We start from the raw sequence: 22,500 nt of genomic DNA, 5'->3' as shown, positions 1-22,500 counted from the left end.
GGAGTGAGTGAACATTGCGTGGGTAGACGGGCATTATGTAAAGTTACCATTTTATTCATACATAGCCGAGCAAGCGCTCACACACACTGCCCCGCGCATGCGCACAAGCAGCAAGAATCAGCGTCTGTGTTATACACAACTGTTCACGTGAACAGGGATTTCGTGGGTCATAACATCTCATAGAGCGTTCGAATGTGGATTAAATTGAGCTATTATTTGGAAATATTTCTATAGGTAGGGATTCATCTTGGTTAAGAGTGAATTTATTGTGAATGAAACGATCATAAGAATAATGTTCTTTAATAAAATTTGAAACTTGTACAATGTTCGAATATGGATTAAATTGAGCTATTATTAGGAAATATTTCTATAGGTAGGGATTCATCTTGGTTAAGAGTGAATTTATTGTGAATGAAACGATCATAAGAATAATGTTCTTTAATAAAATTTGAAACTTGTACAATGTTCGAATATGGATTAAATTGAGCTATTATTAGGAAATATTTCTATAGGTAGGGATTCATCTTGGTTAAGAGTGAATTTATTGTGAATGAAACGATCATAAGAACAATGTTCTTTAATAAAATTTGAAACTTGTATGTTCTAATTGGGATGAAATTCAACTATGTTTAGTCAATATTTCTACACGTAGCGATCAATCTCGGTAAAGATTATATTTAATTTGAATGAAACGAACAAACCATGAGAACGATGTTCTTTATAAAGTTATACAGCGTTCGAGTTTGCGAAGAATTATGTGCCCCGAAGAAATAATTCTATTTGTAATTATTATACTCAGTGCACATTGTATGTTTATGAAACTAATAACTGGATCAAATGTGCAACAGGATATTCTAGTAAGTTCATAGCATATACACATTCTAACAATTTTTCAACTTTAATCCATTACAAGTAAAAGACACTAGATTGAGTATATTTGGGAACAAGTTGTATCGACAGAATACAGTACATTTAAAATAAAACATATCTATATAATAAATAAATAAATCTATAAATAAATCGAATCATATATACACTGAAACGCACCATTTGTAATTCCTTAAATGAATTTTGGTTATAAAGTGAAAAGATGGCTGGAGAGCATTTGATAATTAAAATACATCGTGTTAAGGCATCTACTTTATATATATACTGTTCGATACAATAAAAACATCCTGCTTGAGTACATTTGGTAACAAATTGCGTCATCAGTAAAGACATCTAAAAAACATTTATACAAAATAAATTAACCAATCAATTATAAAATCTTGTGTACACTAAAACGGTGTAGCGTTATTAATACTCAACATTAATATTTCCTTATCATTTAACATCGGTTATGAAATGAAAACATGACTGGAGTACATCTGATAAATACAATATGTCGTGTTGCATCTATTTTCATGATGCATACGAAAAGAAACTTAAATCAACATCAAAACTACAAACTACTTTTAAATTTAGCTTACACAGCGTTCAGATATATAATTGAATTAATTCAAATAATGAACACAACACTAAAGTTCACATGTTAATAACGACTACACAGATACGAAACAAATGTATACATGTGTGTGCACATTTAGCTCACAAATTTCACATGTCGCTAAATTAAATTCGGACCAAATATTGAAAGGCATATTGGAGTGCATTTGATGCATAATTTGCGTTATATGCGTATATTCATCGAATGCAGCATTTCTATTTCGCTAAATTAAACTCAAACAAAAAAAGAAAATGAAAATAATGTTGGAATGTGCTGTGACTGCAGACTGCGTACACAATCGATGGTCGTGTTTGTTTACGAAAAGATAAATATCTGATATGAGAGCAGAACCTACACACGTGCAAACAATATGAGAATAAGGGACTAGGAGCACATTCGTAATAATAGGATTCTTGCCTTTCTTTCCGCGTCCCTCTCTATGATTTCCTCTTTCTCCTTCTTTTTACCTCTTTTTCTCTCTCTCTCCCTTCTTCCTCCCTCTCCTCTCCATCCTTATTATTTCTTAGCTCTTCTTTCTATTTCTCATTCTCTCAATCTCTTTATTCCCCTTTTCTTCCCATCCTCTCTTTCTTCTCCACCTTTCTTTTCCTCTTCTCTCTCTCTCTCCTCTCTCAACTTCCTCCCTCCATTTGTCTCTGTCTTTGTTTTTATTTTTTCATAAGTTGTTCATTATTTTCTTCGTTGTTTTTTTAAGCCTTTCCAGGATTCCCCCATTTCTTCTTCATTTTTTACTTTCTTTGCACATTTACCTTCCTTCTCAAGCTCATTAAATTTTGATTGCTTCGTCCGGCACGCCATATGCACAAATGTATTATATATTTTCATAACCTCACGTGTTCATTCATTATAAAATATAATGTTTTAGGTGGATTACATACATACATACATACATACGTACGTACATATGTACACTGGTGTATTCATATCAAAGGTTTTAGGTCCACGTGACTGCTTTATCTTATAAATTTATTTTTTTCTAGAGTGAAGCCTCGATTCTATCAGTCTTTATACAATGTATCTTTACGTTTATTGTCTGCTTTCATTTTCTTTATCGTATTTTTTTCTGGCCTCAGCCTTATCTGGATCTATCTTATCTGGCATTGGGTTTGTGTTCGTGTGTTTGTACGTGTGTGTGTGTGTGTGTGTGTGTGTGTTTTCTGCGCGCGTGGTGATATATATTATATATACATACACATATCCATACATTATATACGTATATATACATTATACATACATATATATATTTATATATACACACATGTATATATACATATATATACATATATATATACATATATATATGTATATATATATATTATATATATTTTATACATATATATTACACATAGCCATATATATATTATGTACGTATACATGATACATACATATACATATATATGTATATATAGACATGACAATTGAATAGACACCAAGAAAAATGCATTTCTGCTCTTATTTAATGCTTAATGTTATTCAAAGTTACCTAATATGTTATATTTACCTAGATTTATGTTTCAGATTACATACAAGATTAATCAAGCATGCCACGAACCAAAGGAGCAGTAGACCTACCTGAATTTCTGCGAGGTCGTATTGTGGGCCAACATGAAGGTGGACTTAGTCAACGCAAAATATCTGAAAACCTGTCAATTCCCCTTTCTTCTGTTAATAGAGTGATTGTACAATTCACTAGAGAGATCAAGAAGGGCACAAAACCTTGTTCAGGTCGTTCTGGGCCCTCTGCAGAAAGAACCTCGAGTCTTGTCAAAAGAAATGTCGAAGAAGATCCACGTTGCAAGGCCTCTGACATAGCAATACAAGCTGATGTCAGTCCCAGAACAGCTGTCAGGTATCTCCACAAGCTGGGTTACTATAGCAGAGCTGCAAGAAGGAAACCACTCCTTCGTCCAGCCAATATCAAGCGCAGAAAGGATTGGGCTACCGAGATGGTGGGGAGACCTGTGGCCATTTGAAGCACTCAATTTCTCTGACGAGTCACGATTCGCATTATTTTCTGACAGGGGAAGAGTGTGGGTCTGGAGACTCTGTAGTCAAGAGTTTGACCTCAAAAGACTGCAGCCAACAATGAAACATGGGGGCATTTCAATAACGGTGTGGGGTGCAAATTGGAGTCATGGTCGATCAGAGCTTGTGGAGTGTCAAGGAAACATCAATACAAGCAAATGTTTCTATATTAAAGGAAGAACTCTTTCCAATATTCTCCAGTGATTGAACGACTAAAAATGTCTTCCTATTTATGAAAGATAAGAGCTCCTTGTCACACTGCTCAAGCAACATAAAATTGGTTAAGGCAAAATAGGATCAGGAAACTTCCATGGCCAAGTCACTCCCCGGATATGAACCCTATTGAACACCTCTGGAGCATATTAGACCGATAACGTCGGAAAAAGAACAGGAAGCCATCTTCACAGCCCGAACTCTTAGGATTACCACGGGAAACATGGCAAGATATCCCTCAAGATTGTATTCGTGAACTAGTCACTAGAATGTCTAGAAGGGTCCTTGCATTGAAAAAGCAAAGGGGATGACAACAAAGTATTAGTTATTCACATTGTGAACATTTATAAGCACTTTAATTGTATAGATTATTTAACAAAGTAAACAATTTCTCTTGGTGTCTATTCAATTATGTCTATATATATATATATATATATATATTCATATATATATATACATATATACAAAGGAATCACGAAACCACGAGATCCAATAAATTGCTGACAACCACAAAGGAAACCTGGAAACCTGAAAAGAAAATAATTCCCAAGCGCTTTCGTGATATTTCACATCTTCAGTGGAAGATGTGGAATATCACGAAAGCGCTTGGGAATTATAATTTCTTTTCAGTTTCCGGTTGTGGTTATCAGCAATATATATATATATATATATATATATATATATATATATATATGTGTGTGTGTGTGTGTGTGTGTGTGTGTGTGTGTGTGTGTGTGTGTGTGTGTACATATGTATGCGTATATATCACATGAAAACCACTGTTGGAGTAAAAGACTGGAGACAGGGAATCTACATATTTCGATTGCAAACTACAATCCTCTTCAGTAGATACAAAATTGGAAGCGAGTGCTACATAAGTAGCACCCTTTGTCATGTCAAGGGTGCTGCTTATGTGGCATTCACTATTCCATTTTTGTATCTACTGACGAGGATTGCAGTTTGTAATCGAAATATATAGATTCCCTGTCTCCAGTCTCTTTTACTCCAGCAGTGGTTTTCATGTGATTGACAAATGTGTGATTACATTTTTCACCTGTAATGTGTATGTGCATATGTATATTATATATATATATATATATATATATGTAATACACATATATACACATACGTATACTTATACAAATATACATTATATATATATATATATATACACAAATACATAAACACACATACATATACGTATATTATATATATATATATAATATATATATATATACACACACATACATATACCAAAGGCTTTTTCCCCTACATGGGGGGTAGCCACAAATACATATATACACCACACACACACACACACACATATATACATATATATATATATATACACATATATAAAGCACATATATATACATACATAAACACATAAATACACACACACACACACACACACACACACACACATATATATATATACGTACATATATACACATTTACACATATATATACACACACATTATATATTATATATATATACATATATATATATATATATATATATATATATATCACAGGGACGAAATGTTGACGGACATTTGTGAAATGCACGAAGAACCCACAGTGGGAATTAAAAAGGAACTAAGATGAAAGTTAAACTTCTATATATCGGGTAATAGCTGTAGGGCTATTCAGTAAAGTACAGGATAAAAGAGTTGCTTGAGACTTAAATACTGTTAAGATGAACGAGGGGCAGGAACATGGATTGATGACGGGCAACATTTTATTACTCAGAAAGCAGTCAGAAGGAAGAGGGGTGCAAAGTCAGAAGGGGTGGGGGTAAGAGGTCAGAGGGGGTAGGGGTGTGAGGTCAGAGGGGGGATGGAGTGCCGGGGGGGAAGGAGGGGGTAGCGGGTGTCAGGAGGCTGAAGATTCTTAACCGAACGGCTCGCAGCTAAACGCGAGTTTATATCCGGAGGCCACTGTCCTTTGGAGATGTTACTGATCGGACATTCTTCAATTAAGGCGGATTCGACCATTTTCCTCTGAAACAGCAATTAGATTAAACACTAATTTAGTCTTACCCAAGTAAAAACAACAACGCATGCAATCAATTTCAATTGTTCTGTTGCAGGTATTCTCTACACAACAGTCTTCTTGTACGTTGAGGTTCTTCAGTAATTAATAGTTTAGTTTTGTTGTTAACGACGGACTTCCTGGTTCTATGAGGCGTCCAGAAACAGAGGGGTATCCTGTGATAAAATGAAAAATTATTATTATTTTCTTTCTCTAACCAAACTTTGGCTGGGATGTCCCTCTATTTCTGGACTCTTCAGTATGTGCTGGTCCTACTCATATAAAGTGTAAGGATAATTGGATCAGCATAGATTCTGTTAGTCAGATCGCCCAAGGATGGAACAATAAAACTACTTATGAACCTCATCAAACCAGACTTACTTTCAACCCCGTTTCTCTATATGAAAATATACTACATGGCTATACGGTGATATATACATATATATATATATATGTATACACACACAAAAAAACTCATATACATACACATAAAAACACACACACATATATCCATCCCGAAGATGAGTTAATAAACGAGAAGATTGTTCTTTCTTGCTTTTATTCTTCGGTGCTTTCTACGCCCGCGCACATACACATTATATATATATATATATATATATATATATATATATATATATTTATATATACACATATACCGCATTTGCCGGCGTTTAAGTCGCGCCCTAGCATAAGACCCATCCATTATTCTACAAGGACATTTCATGTGTGTTGCATCATACATTTATTGAAAGATCTTAAAAAGGCTTTGGAGTAAAAATGTATGTTTCTGTGCATCCGTTGTACGGCCGCGTTAAACACAGGATAGTTTTGTAAAACATTTGAATATAAAAACGCAGGCCTAATACGCCGGGAAATACAGATACATAAACACGTATATACGTGTTACACGTGTATGTAAACATAATCGTACGTTAACAGTAGATTCCCACTTTCGGAGAAAAGAATGCTGTACGAAGATACGTATTTTACGATCACTGTGATCCTCTTCAGCGTGGTTATACATATGGGATGAGGGGCCTATATTATATAGGCCCCTCAAGTACGTGTATATAAGTATATAGTATATACTTATATACACGTACTTTTGTATATACGTACATACACATACACGTACTTTTGGTATATACGTACATACACATATATACATATACATACATACAGACACAGGCATATACCACTTCCTGTAACATACCCGGTCCTGGCTCAGTCCGGAACTCTGCCTGCTCCAACACAATCCTCCTTCATCCCGCTCTAATCTCCAGCATCCTGCACTGGCCTCGCCCGCTATGCACCGCAGCAGCCCTTCAACCTCTACACGAACACACACGCGTGTGTGTACACACAAATACACACACACGTACACGCGCGTACATAGGCACACATACGAGTACAAGCTAACACACATGTAGGCAAATACGCACATACTCGTACGTACACAAATTTACGCAGATATACAACTACCTATACATACATACATACACATGGACACACACACTTGCACAAAAACTTACACATGGACAAAGACATACAAGATGATTCACATAATTTATAACATTTGAGACGAAAACGCCTATAAATATATCGAAATGTTAGGAAATGTTTCTGTTATCCATCGATTTTGGATCTTGTCCTGATGATGGAAATCAGATATTTTCGTATTTTAGAGTTTAATTTCAAGGGGAAGATTTTCACTTCCAACTCTCCCAAGTGAAAATGTGAGGCTCATCTTTTATTTGTAATTCATACACACATACTGTACAATACAGTATATACATAACATATACACACATAATTCATATATATACACATTTATATCCATAGTTATATACATATATGCAAATGGATACATATATACATACAGTACACATACTTTGTGAAACGAGTCGCTAGTAGCAGCGATGTAATTTTGAGGGACCTGCGATTGAGGCTCGCGACGGCCGGGTTTGATTATTTGAAACATTTACCCATATCTACAAATATTCGTATATACATACTTATACATACATAGCCTATAAAACAGGGCTACTTTTGGCCGAGACTGGGAGTAAAGATAGTTCGACTCCTGAAAACATGCAAGTCTGTTGTACATTAAATTCCATTTTTTTTTTTTTTTTTTTAATATTTGCCCTCTAAGAGAGGAACCTCGTGATAAAAAAATCAAACCTAATCATATACATATATATTTACACTTGCGTGTGTGTGTGTATGTGTGTGCGCGTTACATTATTATTATTATTATTATTTTTTTTTTTTTTGTGGAGAGAGGCAAAGCTGGTCATGTACGATTCCTTGTACATGAAACTGTGGCACTAATGACAAAAGTCCCGCAATATACTCTTCTTGTAGCCCAACTGGTAACCAACTTGTCTAGACTTAAGTGGAAAAGTTGGGTAATCAACTAATTGATTAAGGGAAAAAGGAAAAGAAGATCATTTGTCCAATGACTGTTTACTCTTCTTGATACTACGACTATCCTCTGAGAGAAGAATAGGTTGACTTTGATTTCATAAAATTTTTGGAGCAGTGGTTCCCAAACTGGGAATAAATTAACCCCCTGGGAGGGGTGGGGTGAGGTAATAAATTTTGGGGGGTAATGGAAAAAAAAAAAAAAAAAAAAAAAAAATCAAGAAAACATTACTGTACCCGGCATTAGGAATGATGTTAACTAAGTACGTATAGTTGTACAGCTGAACAAAAAAAATTGGGAACAACTGTTCTAGAGCATTATATGGTGTTGAGAAGGAAACTGTAATCCTCTAAGCAAGAGCGTTTCCTGGCAAGAGTTGGTGAAATTAACACGACCTTCGTGAAAAGACATTTTTCGATCTCGCGTCAAAGCATCGCCGTCCTAAATCACACGAACGATTTGCATATCAGTTAAGGACATCCACGGTACGATCTGGTCTTCAGGCCTCCGGACAGATCTGATCGGATCCGACCAGATTGGATCGTGTATGGACTTGTCAGGCGGCCTGACGACCAGATCGTACCGTGTATGGGATTCCTTAGATCTGTAACACGCGTGACGATTAAGTCATATGTTTAAGTAAATATTATGTAAATATTATTGTTGTGGAAAAAATAAATAAATAAAATAAAATATTCATTAGCTTCAAATGGCGCCAGATCCTCCTCTCGGGTATCTGTAAACAAACCAATGTGCTCTCGATCTTGGGCCGGTGTCACACTGTCCGGCGCGGCGCTGCCGTTGCGGCTCCTTGTTGGCGACAGCACTGTCTCCCTTAGATGGGGTTCACACGGTCGAACGGTTCGTCGAACGCGGTTCGACAGACAGACACGTGTTTAAAGTGATGTGTGAACATGTGAACGGGGTATTTGGGGTTTAACCAACGTGTTCGACAACCAAATACCCCGTTCACACATCACTTTAAACACGTGTCTGTCGAACCGCGTTCGACAAACCCCCTCTTACAAGTCATTAGACTAAACCTGGGGTACCTGTACCTTCAAGGGATACGAACCCTGGACCTAGGGGTACGAACCTTGGACCTAGGGGTACGAGACATGGTACTGTATATCTACATGAGAAAGCATGTACCATGTACCATGAGAAAGCATAATGTACATTCATTGTATCGTACTGAAATTTTTCATTTGAAATAAAAAAGTACCTTTGTTCAGTAATCGAATACATCTAATCATTTCTCAGCAAGGTTTGTGTCGCTAATTCTTTTACATTGTCTTTGTATTGGATCGGGGTACATGAAGATTTTCAGTGATACCAAGGGACACTGAAAAGGTTAAGAACCACTGTGATGGTATTTTAACCATGAGGAGATGGGGGTCGTTATATAAAGCTCTGACTGTCGCCAGGTGATTTTATTAAGATAATAGAACTTCCAAATAGCCTGGCGGCATCCGGCCACGCCGCATAGTGTGACAATGGCATTAGCCCCGAAGTTACCACCATATAAAAAAAAGTGCTGATCTGTCTGGATGATATGTTCCGAATGTATCATTAGTACACGATGTATACAATGTTCCTCTATTTGCTTTTGGGTTTAAAGTAGTCAATTTTAGATTTCAGAAAGGATATACGCGAGAGCTGGTTTACCAATATCGTGGTTAACGAATGGAATAGACTTTGTAACCATGTAGTAAGCGTAGAAACTATCGGTTGTTTTAAAGAGGATTAGATCACTTTAGTGATAGGGATGATAGGTAGTAATGGATATGGAACTGCCTAGTGTAGGCCTTACGGTCTCCTTCATTCTTATGTTTTTATTGTTCTAGGGATACGTGGTAATGGACATGGAACTGCCTAGTGTAGGCCTTACGGTCTCTTGCGGTCTCATTTATTCTTATGTCTTTACTGTTCTTGCCGTGACGCTGCCGTAGCGCAACAAGTTTCGCTCTCGCCTCTGAGCACCGTGAACCCGGGTTCGAACCCCTACAATCATCGATAGCTTCCGAAGATGGCGGCTTCGACCGTAGCTCAGGTGCCTGAGTACACAGTGCTTACGGTGGTATTCTTGAAAATAAATAAATAAATAATAAATAAATATATATATATATATATAAATATATATGTGTGTGTGTGTGTGTGTGTGTGTGTGTGTGCGTGTGTGTGCACAACTATCACAAATTACACGTGACTTCACCGATATGCTGAACACCACAGGGAATAAAATTTTTGGAATCCGATCGCTTCCGTGACATTTTCACATCAAAGATTACAATAGTATATATATATATATATATCTATATATATATATATATATCTATATATATATATATATACACATACATGTATATCTTAAATAAATCCTTGGAAGGGAAAGATTTATATAAGAAATATTTTTTTAATACCACCACCATAAGATTCTTAGTGTGGTATTCTTAAAAAAAAAAAAACTTTCCTTATATATATCTTTCCCTTCCAAGGATTTATTAAAGATTTATATAAGGAAATATTATTTAAGAATACCACCAACAGCTTCCTGGGGCTTGACACGGGCTAAGTTAGCAAGCTCTCACCCCCTTGCGTTGGCTTCTCAACTCAATTTCAAGCTTTGTCACCCTGTCTCCTCTTTACTCCCTGTGGGACGTAGTCGGAGACCGCTCCAGGGTGGTGGGGATACCCGGCCAACACTCCCGTGGAAGTTCCACGAAATTGAACAAAACTGAAAGTTTGTGTCATTTTGACATTTGGAAATAAACTCTCCTACTGGGATTCGAACCCTCACCAGAGCGGCTTGCTTCGTAGAAGGCGAAGATCGTGGTGGCGTGACGGTACGATCTTCGCCTTCTACGAAGCAAGCCGCTCTGGCGAGGGTTCGAATCCCAATAGGAGAGTTTATTTCCTAAACTGAAAGTATTTTACCTAACACGGAAGGGATGGATCGGAGAAAAGCCTACGCGCGAACCGAGACACAGGCGACATAGGCGAGGCAGCACAGTAAATGCAGACTTTCTGTTGCTGAATTGAAGTACAGGTTGAACTTCTTTCGTTTGAAATGTTTCTAGATGTGCCACCTCAGGATTTCAAGTGAGAGAGAAGTTCAAACTTTAGTTCAATTCAGGAACTGGAAATCTGCCTTTACTATGCTGCGTCGCCTGTGTCGTCTGCGTCTCAAATTGAGCTTATGCTAAGAGTTGAAAAGCAGGATGACCAGAATTCTAAAGCGGACATATGCTAGGCAACGGCTAAAATTATGCTAGATTAGCAAATTTAATGCTAAATCCTTTGTGCCTCTTAAAACGTTCTGTTTGTTATATTTCTTATCAATGTAGTATTATATCTGGGAAAATATGCTAATTCTAGCATAATTACGCTAAATCTGGTCATCCTAGTGGTAAGCTGTAATCCCATCACTTCCTTTTACTCTTGAAGGGAAGTGCTACATAGTTGAATAAAATAGCCCGGCGGCAGCAAGGATAAGAGGAAAAGTACCACCGGGTACGGGAGTGAGTTAAAAAGCATTAACACTCGATAGTTAAAGCGATTTAACCCTGTCACATGCTATCGACCAACCGTACGCCAATAAATAATTCTTATTAAGCTGCGGGAAGATCCCTCCGATGCAAGTATTAAATCCAAAACAATTAATCCATCAACAAACAGAAAAACAACAAGTTGATGCAATGCCAGACCCCCTGATGTCCATCCTTCCGAATCCCCTCACCATTGATAGGACAGAGTCCACCTGACCAGATTGCGGTGCGGCCAGCTTCCAGACTTCTAAGCTACCAGAAGAGGCTGGATGGCCGCATTGCAGATAAATGTCCAGGATGAAACACTTCACCATAGACTATACAATATATTATGGAAGATTGCATTGCACACAATTACACACGACAACAACGGCAACATAGGCTTTATAAGGGGATTTGTGGGAAAATCCGGTTCCAGCCATGGCGGTCCTCTAGGGAACGGCAATTACAAAAACACAATTAATCTCTTTATTTCTGTTGACCTCCGTACTGCACCCCTACCGCCCAGAACCACATAGCATTCGTGTTTGTTATACAAATCTCAATTCATACAAGAAAGCTATCCCAGTTTTTTTTTTATACTTTTTACTTTGGCTGTGAATCCTTTCTTCCTTACTCTTCGAATCTCTTCTTTGCCACTCCCACATCTCCACGGTTTTCGTATTCTTGTGCTCCACTTCCCTCTCCTTCCTTCCTCTTCCTCCTCCTCCCTTCCTCTTCCTCCTCCCATCCCAGTAAGCAGAGAGCCTGTGAAGCTCAGCCTCACCTTCCCTCCGTTCACGCCCCACGCGGACTCCCTGGCGACCTCGCTCGATCTTGCTAGTTTGAGTGGGGGAATCGAGAGGGGGAGGAAGGAAGAGGAGGAGGAAGAGGAAGAGAAGGAAGGAAGAGAAGGAAGGAAGAGGAGGAGGAAGAGAAGGAAGGAAGAGGAGGAAGAGGAGAAGAAAGGAAGGAAGGAAGAGGAGGAGGAGGAGAAGGAAGAGAACGAAGGAAGAGGAGGAAGAGAAGGAGGAGGAAGAGAAGGAAGAGGAGGAGAATGAGGAAGAGAAGGAAGAGGAGGAAGAGCAGGAAGGAATTGGAAGAAGAAGGAGGAAGAGAAGGAAGAGAAGGAAGAGGAGGAAGAGTGAGGAAGAGGTGCGAGGAAGGAAGAGGAGGAAGAGAAGGAAGGAGAGGAAGAGAAGGAAGGAAGAGGAGGAGGAGAAGGAAGAGAACGAAGGAAGAGGAGGAAGAGAAGGAAGAGGAAGAGAAGGAAGGAGAAGGAGGAGGAGGAGGAAGAGAAGGAAGAGGAGGAAGAGCAGGAAGGAAGAGGAGGAAGAGCAGGAAGGAAGAGGAGGAAGAGGAGGAAGGAAGAGGAAGAAGAGGAGGAGGAAGAAGAGGAGGAGGAAGAGAGGGGAGGACGAGGAGGAAAGAACAACGACGGGGAAGGTATACGTCACATCGGGATACTTTATTCCCATACTCCCGCGTAGGTATCATAAACGGGGATTGACCTGATGACCTTGTCGTGAGCGCTGAAACCATTGGTTGTTTTAAAATAGGGTTAGGTAGGTTTAAGGGTGGGGATGATAGGTCGTAAGGGACATGGAACTGCCTAGTGTAGGCCTTAGGGGGTCTTGCAGTCTCCTCCTGTCATGTTCTTCTGTTCTTATGAACTCTCGTGGCCGCTGTTCCAGTTTTGTTCCAGTTTTGTTCCAGTCGTTCTGTTTCTGTCAGTCTCTTATTCGCCTTCAGACATCTTCCTTGTGTCTAGGGAGAGATACCTCTCTCTCTCCCTCTCTCTCACACACACATAATGGCGCGGTTGGTAGAGTTCCCGGCTACCACTATGGAGGTCCGGGTTCGAATCCCGCCCAGGGCTGAAATAATTTCAGTATCGCTCCGCTGCAAGTCGTTACTCCAACTCTCGTGGGCAGGGAGTTGTGTGTGTGTGTGTGTGTGTGTGTGTGTGTGTGTGTGTGTGTGTGTGTGTGTGTGTGTGTGTGTGTGTGTGTGTGAAAGGTCACAGCATTACCCATAGATCGGTCATATATGAGTTCTCTTCCAGGAGGGAAATAGCTGTCGATCACGAGTCCCACACGTGATCCAAGACCACGGTGAATCATAGGTCTGAATAAAATAGTCTCGCGGGAGCCAGAATAAATAAATAAAATAAAAATAAAAGACAAATGTGTTTATCGAGATGGATTTAAAGCGAAATTGTATGGCTTAGAATAAGTGCAACAACAACACCGACAACGGTACAATGTTGTTAGGAGCAACAACAACAACAACAACACAAACAGTACAATGTTGTTAGGTGCACCAACAACACAAACAACAGTACAATATTGTTTGAAAGGGAGAAAAACGCGTGGCGCTTAAAACGAAGAGAAATGTGTTGTGATCAATACAGCAATTTTTTTTTTCAAAAGCACACGAATGCGTGTAAATCGTCCACAAAAGTTGTGAACACTCAGTATGGGTTCTACTTTACAAATACAACTTTTGATGCGATGAAGACTTTATGTATTCACTATATTGGTTAGATATGATTCAGTAAAGTTTACTTTCTAGCTGGGAGGAGTATTTGAAATAGTAATAAAGTTTATACAGGGTGTTCCAAAAAATTAATTAAAAAATAAATAAATACATATATAAATAAATAAATAAATTAAACGCGACACGGTAAGAAATAAGACTTTATGTATTCACTATATTGGTTAGATATGATTCAGTACAGCTTACTTTCCAGCTGGGAGGAGTATTTGAAATAATAATAAAGCTTACACAGGGTGTTAAAAAAAAATAATAAAAAAAAAAAAATAAATAAATAAATAAATAAATAAAACGCGACACGCGAAGAAATAATTAATCTTATCTTTTTTTTTTAAACAAATCATCTAATGGTTGGCCACGAACTTATAATAGTTGATTACAATTTACTGATATTTAACTGTACATCAACGCGAAGTCAAAGAATGAGAACAGAAGTAGAGGATGGACTAAAAGTCACTGAAATGCTGCAATTTGCGATAATTTCTTCATTAATTGATCTTAGGCCCGCTATGGGGTTTCAGCAAGATGGGGTAACTGTTCATGTATTACATATTACATTAAATTACATTACATTATATTACATTATATATTACTTTATATTACATCACATTATATTATTACATTATATACTATATTACATTACATTATATATATTACATTACATCATATATTAGATAACTGCTCACACCGCAAGAGAGGTAATAATGATGCTGAGGTAATGTTTCTATACTATATGAAAAATTCCATACATGTATTTGTAACAAGAAAGTTATTAAACATTAAAAGAAAATTTGCGGGTTTTGGACCACACTGTATTAGTGAAAAGAGCCCGTTCTCTATTCCTACAAGGCGTCACAGAAACTAACTGAATAGTTCAGAGACACATGGAGAAAGAAAAGAAAAATATATATATAAAAAAGAGAAAAAGAAAATATCAGAGATAAATAGAGCCTATGGACACATGCAAAAAAAAAAAAAAAAAAAAAAAAAAAAAAAAAAAAAATATATATATATATATATATATATATATATATAAAGAAAATAAATAGATAAATAGAGCCTAGGGACACATGAAAAAATATATATATATATATATATATATATATATATATATATATATAAAGAGAAAAAGAGAAAATATCAGATAAACAGAACCTAGGGACACATGAAGAAAAAATATATATATACAAAAAAAAAAAAAAAGAGTATATATATATATATATATATATATATATATATATATATATATCACAGATAAACACAGCCTATGGGACACATGGAATAATAATAACAATAATAATAATAATAATAATAATAATAAAAAAATAAAATAAAAAAAAGGGTGGGTCACAGATTATTCACACTCGTCCGCCGAGTTTTTGGTGCACCCTGTACTTCCATGGTGGGGGGAAAGACACAGCGTGTGGCTCGAGACTTTTACGACCGACTGTGCACAGTCTGTGATGTGGAAACACGTCGCGCGACGCCACATTTTTTACATCACGGGTGAGAGCACGTCACGTGACGTCATTCATGAAAGGACGTGACGTGTGACGTAATGCACGAGAGGACGTGACGTGTGACGTAATTCACGAGAGTTCGTGGCGTGTGACATCATTTACGAGGTCGTGACGTGTGACGATGTCATTCACGAGAGGTCGTGACGTGTGACGATGTCATTCACGAGAGGTCGTGACGTGTGACGTGATGTCATTCACGAGAGGTCGTGACGTGTGATGTCATTCACGAGGTGAAATGTAATGTCATTCACGAAGTGACGTGTGACGTCATTCATGAGAGCACGTGATGTGACGTCATTCATGACAACACATGACGTGTGACGTCATTAACGAGGTGACGTGTGACGTCATTCACGTGAGCATTTAACATGTGACGTCATTTGTGAGAGGACGTAACGTGTGGCATTCACGACCGTAGGTGACGTCATTCACTGGTCTATGACGTAAGCGAAAATCACATTCTAGATCCTATGGTTAGAACCTGCGTCATTGTATAAATACAATAGGTTCCTTCTACTCAACCATACATTATATCTTCCTAAACATTTATTTATTTTAATAATTTTAATTAACTTATTCAACAACAATAATAATAATAATAATGATAGTGATGATGATTTAATTTAAATAAGAATATTTTTTTAATAAATCATTTTATCTATTGAAAAGGGATTTTTATTTAGAATTTCTTTTACACAGTCTGGCCCAAAAGTCAGTGAGTGGATTTAACTTTCAATAACTGGCTTAGTTACAAATATAGTATGGAATTTAGATGCAATATACAAGAGATAATGTTAATTAATTTGCATGATTTTTTTGTCTATGTATCCATTACGTATGAAAAATTATGCCTTTTTTCATATTTGATGCACATGTATTGATAAAAAGAAATTATGCAAATAAATTTATATTATCTCCTATATGTTGTATTACAGATCCACATATATAATTAAAAATCAAAACCCCTAATTGACTTTTGAGCCTTGGAAGGGAAAGATTCAAATAAGGAAAGAATTATTTTAAGAATACTACCGTAAGAATCTTACGGTGGTATTCTTAAATGCATATATATATATACATACATACGTATATATATATATATATATATATATATATATATATATATACACGCAAAATATACATATATAATACATTATATATATATATATATATATATATATATAATAGATAAAATAAATTCTTTCCTTATATAAATCTTTCCCTTCCAAGGACTTATACAAGATTTATATAAGGAAAGAATGATTTCTATTTTAATTCCACCGTAAGAATCGGCGGCAACGACTTATGAGAGGAACTGTACACGAAATAAAATGGTCAAGAACTGGTTTACCAATGGAGTGGTTAACGAATGGAATAGAATTGACCACCTAGTGAGCACTGCAACAATGGGTTGTTTTATTAGGTTAGCTAACTTTATAGATGGAGATGACAGGTGGTATTGGACATGGAACTGTCTAATGGAGGCCTTATGGTCTCTTGCAGGCTCCTCCGTTTTCATGTTTTTGTATCAACGATTACCTTGCTAAGGGGTACACTTTTTATTCTGGCGAACAACAGACGATTTTATTTAGCTAATTTGTATAGTCCTTCTTTGGTTGTATATGGGCTAATGTCCGTTCCAATGCACATTGATAAAAAGTGATGAGATCGACTAAAGAGAAACAAGTAAAAAACGAAAGAATTTGGAAGAGCAGCTCTCTTTCGGCTCACGTCAAATCTTTTATTCAGTGAAGTTACAAAAAATCATATTGACAAAACATGAAGCCCGCATGTGACTTTTTGGTCTATAACGAGGCGAGATTTAAAAAAAAATGACAAATAAATAAATAAATAAATAATAAACTCTATAGCAAGATTTTTTTTTTTTATTATAAGGAAAGTATCCAAGAAAACTTAGGTAACACAAGATAAATAGAACATAATAAAATAAAATAAAACAGAAAATAGATTAAAAGAAGATTAAATAAAATACGTAGCCTTTGACTTTGTGAGGAATTCCTCTTAACTGATTAAAATTGCCTGGTAGATAATCATTATAGATACACAAGAATTAAAAAAACAACACAAAAACAAACTAAACTAAAAAAGAAAGAAAATGTTGACCCCTTTGCCTTCGTGAAGAATTCCTCTTAACTGATTAAAACTGCCTGGTAAATAATCATTATTAGATACACAAGTATTATAAAAAAAAAAACATAATAAACTAAACTAAACTAAACTAGAAAAGAAAAAACAGTTGACTTCTTTGACTTCGTGAGGAATTCCTCTGATGGATAGCCAGAACAAATATAGAAAATCACTCCGGAACCCGTTCTTTAACGTGGAAGGACCAGCCTTTGAAATGCATGACGGTTTTCTCCCAGTTATATAAAATCGCTTAGAGATGGCCAGAACAGAAACAAAAACCTACTGACGCACTCAATGGTCTAATAAATGTGCGTCTCACTGCAGAGTTTGAGTCAAGCTCGAGCGAAAGGAGACAAAGAAGCCGCATATGAAGTTGGCAAAGGTGGAAAGACGGGTCGCGGAGGCGGAGACAGCGTCTCGAGCGAGATCTATGGGTTCGAGATCGAGTTGGCGATTGTAGGTGAGAGTGGATGGAGAGACTAGACAGGGATGGTTGGTGAGAGTGGATGGAGGGAATAGACAGGGATGGTCGGTGAGAGTGGATGGAGGGACTAGACAGGGATGGTTGGTGTGAGTGGTTGGAGGCACTAGACAGGGGTGGTTGGTGAGAGTGGGTGGAGGGAATATACAGGCATGGTTGGGACTAGACAGTGATAGTTGATGAGAGTGGATAAAGGGACTAGACAGGGATTGTTGGTGAGAGTGGGTGGAGGGAATAGACAGTAATTGGTTGGGACTAGACAGTGATAGTTGGTGAGAGTGGATGGAGGGACTAGACAGGGATTGTTGGCGAGATTGGGTGGAGGGACTAGACAGATAGGGATTGTTGGTGAGAGTGGATGGAGGGACTAGACAGATAGGGATTGTTGGTGAGAGTGGATGGAGGGACTAGACAGGGATGGTTGGGGCTAGACAGTGATAATAGGTGAAAGTGGATGGAGGGTCTAGACAGGGAGGGTAGGTGAGAGTGGGTGGAGGCAATAGACAGTGACAGTTTGTGAGCGTGGATGAAGGGACTAGACAGGGAGGGTTGGTGAGATTGGGTGGAGGGACTAAACAGGGATTGTTGGTGAGAGTGAGTAGAGTGACTAGACAGGGAGGGTCGGTGAGAGTGGATGGAGGGGGAGAGTTGGGATAGAGGAAGAGTTGTACAAGCACTAAGCAGAATTCGGGAGTCAGACACTATGGGCAAAGGAGAGTTATGGCCTGTTCACACTAGCGGTTTGAACCGCAAGGAAACCGCGGCGGCACAGCATAGTCAAGGGAAAAATGTGCGGTTGTGTGTGAACGCCTCCATTGACTTACATTGTAACTGAACCGCCGCGGTTCAAACCGTTCGTGTGAACAAGGCATAAACCTGTAGAAAGAACTTTTGCAAGTTTCAAGGCATATTCTGAACTAACGCTACAAAGTCTTCTGTGAGGGTCACCGTCCTAGCCTCCTTATAGGGGGGAATTTGTGACGTAAAACCATATCATCAATAATGAGATGAAAATGGTGATAATGATCGCATAGTGAGAATAGAGTAAACAAATGCCTGAAGGAACCGGAGGAATGTCAACGAAGAAATCAAGTGATAACTTATACTAACCTTACTTCTGCCGATGCAGACGGTCACTGCTACACTCCCAGACTTATCTATTCTAGTATTCTGCAAGACTATCCTGACAACCCTCTCGAACAAGGGGTGGGCAACCTTTATAGGTGTGGGTGCCAAAATTAGCCAAATGTTTGCTACAAAATTCTATCGCGTGCCAACGTTGTAGAATGATATATAGGCCTACATATTAGTATGGGTCCCATTGCTTCACCTAGGGCCCTCCTTCCCTTCACCCCCTAGGGCCCCCCTCCCTTCCCTTCACCCACTAGGGCCCCCCTCCCTTCCCTTCACCCCCTAGGGCCCCCCTCCCTTCCCTTCACCCCCTAGGGCCCCCCTCCCTTCACATCCAAGGGCCCCCCTCCCTTCCTTCACCCCCTAGGGCCCCCTCTCCCTTCACATCCAAGCCCCCCCTCCATTCACCTCCTAGGGCCCTCCTTCCCTTCACCTAGGGCGCCCCTTCCCTTCATCTCCTAGGGCCCCCTTCCCTTCACCTCATAGGGCGCCCCTTCCCTTCACCTAGGGCGCCCCTTCCCTTCACCCCCTAGGGCCCCCTCTCCCTTCACCTCCAAGGGCCCCCCTCCCTTCACCTCCTAGGGCCCTCCTTCCCTTCACCTCCTAGGGCGCCCCTTCCCTTCATCTCCTAGGGCCCCCTTCCCTTCATCTTCTAGGGCCCCCTCTCCCTTCACCTCCTAGGGCGCCCCCTCCCTTTACCTCCTAGGGTCCCCTTCCTTCACATCCAAGGGCCCCCCCCTTCCCTTCACATCCAAGGGCCCCCCTCCCTTCACTTCCTAGGTCATCCCCTCCTTTCACCTCCTAGGGCGCCCCCTCCCTTCATCTCCTAGGGTGCAACTTCCCTTCACCTCCTAGGGTCATCCCTCCCTTCACCTCCTAGGGGCCCCCATCCCTTCACTATGTAGGCCCCCTCACTTCACCTCCTCAGGCCCCTCCCTTCACCTCCTAGGGTCCTCCCTCCCTTCACCTCCTAGGGCACTCTTCCCTTCATCTCCTAGTGCCCCCTCCCTTCACCTCGTGGGGCCCCCATCACTTCACCTCTTAGGGCCCTCCTTCCCTTCACCTCGTAGGGCACTCTTCCCTTCACCTCCTAGGGTCCCCCCTCCCTTCACCTCCTAGGGGCCCCCTTCGCTTCACCCCCTAGGGGCCCCCTTCGCTTCACCCCCTAGGGCCTCCTTCCCTTCACCTCTTAGGGCCCCAATCCGCTCCCCAGCGAAGCATGTGGTTATTAATGGTCATACAAAAGCTGAAGATCTTTTTTTTTTTTTTTTTTTTTTTCTAAGGTGAGCTCTGGGTTTCGCGTGCCGGGGAAAACCTCGTTAGTGTGCCAGGTTTGGCACGCGTGCCAAGGGTTGCCCAGCCCTCATCTAAATTTTAAATTCGAGGAAGCCAGACTTCAAAAATTTCCTTTATTCGTGATTAGGTCAAAGAAAACGTAGTGCCTCTCTACACTCTGAAAGCCATAAATCTCCACATTTCCACTTGACCTAATCCACCACGTGTGACGTAATCAGAAGCATTTCCTTAGTTGTGGGTTTGAATCCCGCACTCCTCAGATTCCCCAGAAGTGACTGTTACCTGCCCCAACAGTCCAAGTGCATAAGGCAAAGGTGACGGCTTCGGCCGCAGCTACTCAGCGCCTCCTGGCGTAGGCTACTCAGCTTTCACTTATTTCAATCTAACTCGTGAATCTCTCCTGACACCTTAAACATTCCAGGTGTATCATTTAGATGAATATATATATGCATACATATATACCAAAAGCTCTTTCCCCCTACACGGGAGGTAGCCAAAAAGAAAAAGGCATAGAAACCACTCCCACCCATTCCACTTCCTATATATTCCCGCCTTCTTATTTTGGCACCTCCTGGATGACGGGTCATCCCTGCCTCTTGTCCACTGCCCTGGGTCAGAGGCATATATATATATATATATATATATATATATATAATAATAATAATAATAATAATAAAGACTATATTTCCTTTGTTTATCCATTCAGCGCGTATGTACTCTTAACCCCAGGCACACCCCAGATTGGAAACTCCTGAAATAGAGGAAACGTTGAGGTATGGAGAGAAAATCAGTAATATCTGATCAACCTTTTCAGTAACGAAGAGGCGAGACGGGAGTGCCTGAATTAGAGTGGACACCATGTGAGGACGTAACAAATGTTTAACATTTGACTTGCAGAAGATTTTCAATTTCCAAGGAGTGTGGAGTGTGGAGGGATATGTGGATCAAAAACTGGATTCCACGGTCACCTCCGTTGGCAACAGCAACAAAGACCTCAGCATCACTACCCAACTTCACTAATAACCATCTCATCTCTCCGTCCTATACAATGGACATCAATTCACTGGAATCAATACAGAGAAGAATGACCAAAATGATACATGGACTCAGGAATTTGCCTTACGAAGAGAGGCTGAGGCACATTAACTTACACTCTCTGGAAAGACGCAGAGTGTGGGGTGATCTAATAGAGGTATTCAAGTGGACAAAGGCTTTAACAAGGGTGATGCAAACAAGGTCATCATATTAAAACAACAGGGCAGGACTCGCAGTAATGGATTTAAACTGGACAAATTTAGATTTAATAAGGAAATAGGCAAGAATTGGTTTACTAATAGGGTGGTCAACAAATGGAATAGACTTAGTAACCATGTAGTAAGCGCTGAAACTATCAGTTGTTTTAAGAAACGTTTAGACAACTTTATGGATGAGGATGACAGGTGGTAATGGAACTGCCTAGTGTAGGCCTTATGGTCTCTTGCAGTCTTTTCATTCTTATGTTCTTATGAGTACTATCGTGGTTGATCATCAACAGCCCGCCCGAAGCAAGCAATAACGTTTCGTTTACTGAATCTTTTCTCAAGTTTCAAATTATTCTTGAAATGTTTCAACGTTCGAAACGTGCATTTAATATA

Source organism: Oratosquilla oratoria, chromosome 25 (assembly GCF_046742065.1).
Source record: "Oratosquilla oratoria isolate Oo_2021 chromosome 25, ASM4674206v1, whole genome shotgun sequence".
Taxonomy (NCBI): Eukaryota; Metazoa; Arthropoda; class Malacostraca; order Stomatopoda; family Squillidae; genus Oratosquilla; species Oratosquilla oratoria.
This window is presented reverse-complemented; position numbering follows the sequence as displayed.